Source organism: Cebus imitator, unplaced genomic scaffold (assembly GCF_001604975.1).
Source record: "Cebus imitator isolate Cc_AM_T3 unplaced genomic scaffold, Cebus_imitator-1.0 Scaffold74, whole genome shotgun sequence".
Lineage (NCBI taxonomy): Eukaryota > Metazoa > Chordata > Mammalia > Primates > Cebidae > Cebus > Cebus imitator.
This window is the reverse complement of record NW_016107389.1, coordinates 7,615,350-7,620,811: the sequence shown is the minus strand read 5'-3', so window position 1 is coordinate 7,620,811 and position 5,462 is coordinate 7,615,350. Positions and strand designations below refer to the sequence as shown.

Genomic DNA, 5,462 nt, shown 5'->3' with positions numbered 1-5,462 from the left:
AAAAAAAAAAAATAGATATACAGTAGTTTTTAATCAAACCTTAAAGTATTTGGTAACAGATTGATTGAGTTTTTTTGTTAAGCTGTAGAAATAAAGAGGATTCATTTCATTGATTCATCTATTGTTGCCATGTTCCCTTGGCACATGTCCAGACTACTTAACAAGGCATATAATGGCAGACACACTTACAAGGCATCTATCTGGGATGTGGATCTGCCCTGCCAGGCAAAACTTACTGAAAGAGCCAAGAACCAGACCTGTATTTCTAAGATGGGTGGGTTTGTAGATTACTTCGTCAAACAGATTTAAACAGTCAAGAGTTTGCCTTGACAGATGTGTTTGCTTTCAATATATGAGCTATAGCCTGGTTGATGCTTTAAGAAAGTAGGAGGAAGGCCTAAGTATCACCTGATTGCTGTTTTGAAAGTGAAGAACCGTTACAAAGATTCTGTGATTAATGGGTTGAACTTCTCCTTCCCTTTTCTTTAAATTCTGTTTCTTGTGGGGGTAGGGAGAAGGAATATTTTCTGTGCTCCCTATGCTAGGTTTTGCTTATTTAAAAATATATAGCACTAGAAAGTATGTACACATAGTCTAAGAGACGTACACCAGTAGAGCAAAGCCACATTGATAACATGAGTTTCCAGTCCCTTCCAAGCACTGCCTTAATTCAACATCTGCTCTAGCCAGGCTTTAACATTACATAAATTAGCTATTGTCCCTGCCTGCATGCTGTTGTACATGATTCTACATCTACTTGGATTTTTTATTATTGCCTGTCAAAACCTTGCCTGTCCTCTACTGAATTGTCAGTGCAGTTTTTGAGTATTTATTGGATGGGTGTAATGCAGTAACCAATCTCTTGGTATTTAAAGATAAATTTAATATTGGTTTCTGCCTTAAGATTATTTCCTAATCTAATTGGGGGGGTAGATATGCATAATTAACTGTAAGTGAAAATGTTCAACTGACACAATAGTGCAAAGGAGTAAGAAATCAGAGAAAGGCACAGTAGAAAAGACCTCTAAGCTCTTTGAAAGACACATAAAAATGGAAAACAGGAGGCAGAGCATTGCAGTGTGAGAGGAAATCATGAAAGGGGTTGGATTTAGGAAATAAGCAAAGTTGGTCATGTGAAAAGTATGGGGTGACATGTAATAAATGAGAGATGAGCTTGAGGAGTTGTGTTGGAGCTCAATAGTAGGAGACACTGAATATAGTTTGATGTGATTCTGAGAGCAATGAGGAGGCATTAAAGGCTTTTAAGCAAAATGGTTAATTTTAGGAAGACTACAATATAAATAATTATTTAGAGAGGTGAAAGACCAATGGCAAGGAGGTGTTAACCATACATACAGCAGGTGGATTATAAAGGTATGAATTGGAAAGCTGTTTAAAAGGCAGCAGATGCGTGACTTTACCCTATCCTCAAAATGAATGTTTACTAGTAACCTTGATTCACAACTGGGTAATAGACATTGTGCTAGTTGTTGAAAATACAAAAGTAAATTAAAACATATTTTTCAGTGTTTACAGTTTCACAGAAGGAGACAGACATCTAAATGGGTACAAAAATGTAAATATTGTAATTAGTTTCTATAATGGGTAAGAGTTACATGAAGAGATAGGAGTTGGTCTACCTGTAGGCATCAAAAAACATCTCATAAATGAGCTGAAACTTTAGCTAAGAACCACACTTTATTTTTCCCTGTATCTAGAATCAACCTTGGCAAACAGCAAACATTCAGTAAATATGTAACGATGGTCTTGACTTATGATGGTTCAACTTAGGATTTTTTGACTTTACAATGATGTCAAAGCAGTATGTATTCATAGAAATCATACTTCAAGTATCCGTACAGCTATTCTGTTTTTTCATTGGTAGGTTAGGTATGTTACATAAATTTTCAACTTACAGTGTTTTCAACGTATTCGTTGTTTGTTTATTATTTTTGTTGAGACAGGGTCTTGCTGTGTTACTCAGGCAGATCTTGAACTCCAGACCTCAAGTGCTCTACCTCGGCCTCCCAAAGTGATGTAATTATTGGCATATGCCACTGTGCTCAGCCTAAACTCACGATGAGTTAATCTGGATATAACTCCATGACAAGTTAATGAGCATCCATATTATTGATGTGTGTATGTTCTCCAGCTGATAAGGTTAGAGGTAGGGGTGTGATAGAGACTTCAGTAAGCAAAGATATGGTCCACAAAACAGCATGTATGTGTAGAGTTATGCAGTAAGATGTTTCAGAGACAACTGAGGTTTTTGCTAAGCGTTGCTGCTGACTTAAATGAAAATGTTAGAATAGGGATGGGGTGAAAAGACACATTGTGTTTTCAACCAAATAGCAGCAGAACAACTAAGGGAATGCCCTATAGAACACTGAAAATGTGGGTCTGCAACTTAGGGGAGAGGAATAGATAGGCATGTTGTGTTGGGGGCTCACCTTTGTGCTGAGACAGCAGGAAAGGTGAGGCTGGCATGTCTGAGACCAGCCTGGCCTTTTTAAATTTTCTCTTTGCTGTGGTTTCAGTGTGTTCCCTTTCAGAATTCTTCATGTGTTGGAAGCTTAATCTCTAATGCAACAGTGTTGAGAGGTGTGGCCTTTGAGAAGATGGCTAGTCATGACTGGATTAGGCTATTATGAAAAGGATACATTGGGTGGATTCACCCTCTTCTGATCTATTATTATGTGATAATTCAACATTCATCTTCTCTTGGCCCTCCTGACTTCCACCATGTAAGGACACAGTAAAGCACACAGTAGATACAAGTGCCTGAATCTTGTACTTCTTCGTCTTCACAACTGTGAGAATTACCTTTCTGTTCTTTATAAATCACCCTGTGGTATTCTGTTCTAGCAGCACAAAATGGACTAAGATACACCTCTTCCCCTTTGTTTGGGCTAAGGGCCTGGACTTAGGTTACATATCAGGTTCATTACGCAAATAAAGAAATACATTGAGAATAATGGAGGCCTGGCATGGTGGCTCATGCCTGTAATCCCAGCACTTTGGGAGGCTGAGGTGGATGGATCACCTGAGGTCAGAAGTTTGAGACCAGCCTTGTCAACCTGATGAAACACTGTCTCTACTAAAAATACAAAAATTAGCTGGGCGTGGTGACGGGCACCTGTAATCTCAGCTACTCATGAGGCTGAGGCAGGAGAATCACTTGAACTTGGGAGGCGGAGGTTGCAGTAAGCTGAGATTGCACCATTGCACTCCAGGAAAAGAGGAGAATGGGAAAGGGGAAGGCAAGAATACACCCTGTGATACTCGACTGGAATTGGAAGTATTGGAGTGAACTAATGGTATTTAATATACACAGTGAGAGAGATGAAGAAACAGTTATAGCTGTGTGGGTACATATGCATACATATTTCCTTCTGTTTTTTTTTTTTTTTTTTTAACTTTTTTTAAGATGGAGTCTCATCCTGTTGCCCAGGCTGAAGTGCAGTGGCACAATCTCGGCTCACCACAACCTCCACCTCCCGGTTCAAGTGATTCCCCTGCCTCAGCCTCCCGAGTAGCTGAGATCACAGGTACCCGCCACCACACCCAGCTAATTTTTGTATTTTAGTTGAGATGGGGTTTCACCATGTTAGCTAGGCTGGTCTCAAACTCCTGACATCAAGTGATCACCTGCTTCGGCCTCCCAAAGTGCTGGGATTACAGGTGTGAGCCACTGTGCCCCGCCCATATTTCCTTATTCTACTGAGAGAGTCTAGATGCAGTGACAGTCTAACAGCAGTGGCACATGTAACACTTGGTTTCTGTATCCCTTTCTTCACTAAGAGAAACCAGGGCTCCTTGAAGAAATTACTGATTCTAAGTCTGGGTTAGGGTCAATGGAAGATGAATCTGGAACATGATGTTGCATCAGAAAGTAAGTATTTACTGGGCATAGTGGCATGTGACTATGGTCCCAGCTACTTGGGAGGCTGAGGTGGGAGGATTCATTGAGCCCAGGAGGTTAAGTCTGCAGTGAGCTGTGATCATGCCACTACATCTTGGCTTGGGCAACAAAATGAGGTCCTGTCTTCAAAAAAGAAAAAGCCTGACCAGCATGGTGAAACCTTATCTCTACTAAAAATACAAAAACTGGCTGGGCGTGGTGGCTCGAGTCTGTAATACCAGCTACTCAGGAGGCTGAGGCAGGAAAATGGCTTGAACCCAGGAGGTAGAGATTGCAATGAGCCGAGATTGTTCCACTGCACTCCAGCCTGGGCAACAGAGCAAGACTCCATCTCAAAAAAAATAAAAGTGCTAAAAAATCCAAGGGCTATATCAGAAATACAGAGGCTGTAGCTTAAAGGAGTTCCCAAATTCAGGAAAATTTGGGCATCAAATGATAATAGTAATATTATAATCCTTTGAGTGAAATAAGAATCTATGAGCTCATCGTGATAGAAATTAATAAATAGGGAGGAAGGAAACATTCTGTTCTATGATAGAATGGCAACCAATAAATTGGTGAAATAAGAAAAATCAATTTGAAATCAGGGTAATAATTATTCAACTAGGAATCATCAATGGATACTAAATGTGGTGAGCTAAAACTTCATAATCAATAGGTAGCTACATAGCCTTAAAGAATCTCCCCACGAATTACTTACTTAACATGTATGAAATACCTGTTAATCAATGCCAAAAAGAAACCTGGCTGCAACCATCTTAATCAAGTGATACAAATTAATATCACCAGTAATGAAACAAATCACCAGTAATGAAACAAATCAACAGTGTTTCTTCATATGCACCAAGAAGAGCACAGCATCACTTCTGTGATACACTCCTTCCAAATACATGTAAATCATGAGGAAATATCACAGAAATCCAAACTGAGTGACAGTCTATAAAGTAAATAGTAATCTGCAAAAATTCCCTTTCTTTCACACTGTAGCACTACTGCAGATTAAAGAAAACTAACTGAATGTGACTCATGATCCTGGCTGGGATCCTGGTCCAATAAAGGACATTATTGGAATGATTGGCAAAACTTGAATGGAGTTTGTAGATTAGTTGGTAGTGATTTATTAATGTTAATTTCCTGATTGTGATGTGGTTATGTCAGTGCATGTCCCATACTTAGGAATTAAAAACCGAAGTATAAATTGGTAATGGGGCATCATTTCTGCAACTTATTCTCCAATCGAAGGATCTGGGCAGTAAAATGTTAACAGGAGTTTTGATGAAATGCATATAGGAGCTATGTATAGTATTTCTGCAACAATTATATAAACTTAAGTTTACTTCCGATTTAAAAGTTTTAAAAAATGGTATTGTCCACAATATCAGGTACTATAAGGTGGTTAAGGAGGATGAAGACTAAGGAAAGAAGGCTGTTGGATTCAGCACTGACGAGAACATTCAATGGTGTGAGAGAAGGAGTCACTGCAAGCTGAGAATTGAATGAGAGACAAGGAAAGGTGCGGAGGAAAAGCCATGTTGAGAAG

The 5,462-nt window shown here is 39.3% G+C and overlaps 1 long non-coding RNA gene across 1 annotated transcript in view; it reads left to right on the top strand.

Moving 5' to 3' along the window:
• Nucleotides 1-2,777, top strand: part of LOC108306840 — a 3,975-nt gene extending 1,198 nt beyond the window's left edge. The window contains exons 2-3 of the long non-coding RNA XR_001826307.1: nt 27-274; nt 1,965-2,777. This is a non-coding gene — a long non-coding RNA (uncharacterized LOC108306840). The remainder of the gene's footprint in view (nt 1-26; nt 275-1,964) is intronic.
• Nucleotides 2,778-5,462: the final 2,685 nt, after the last annotated feature.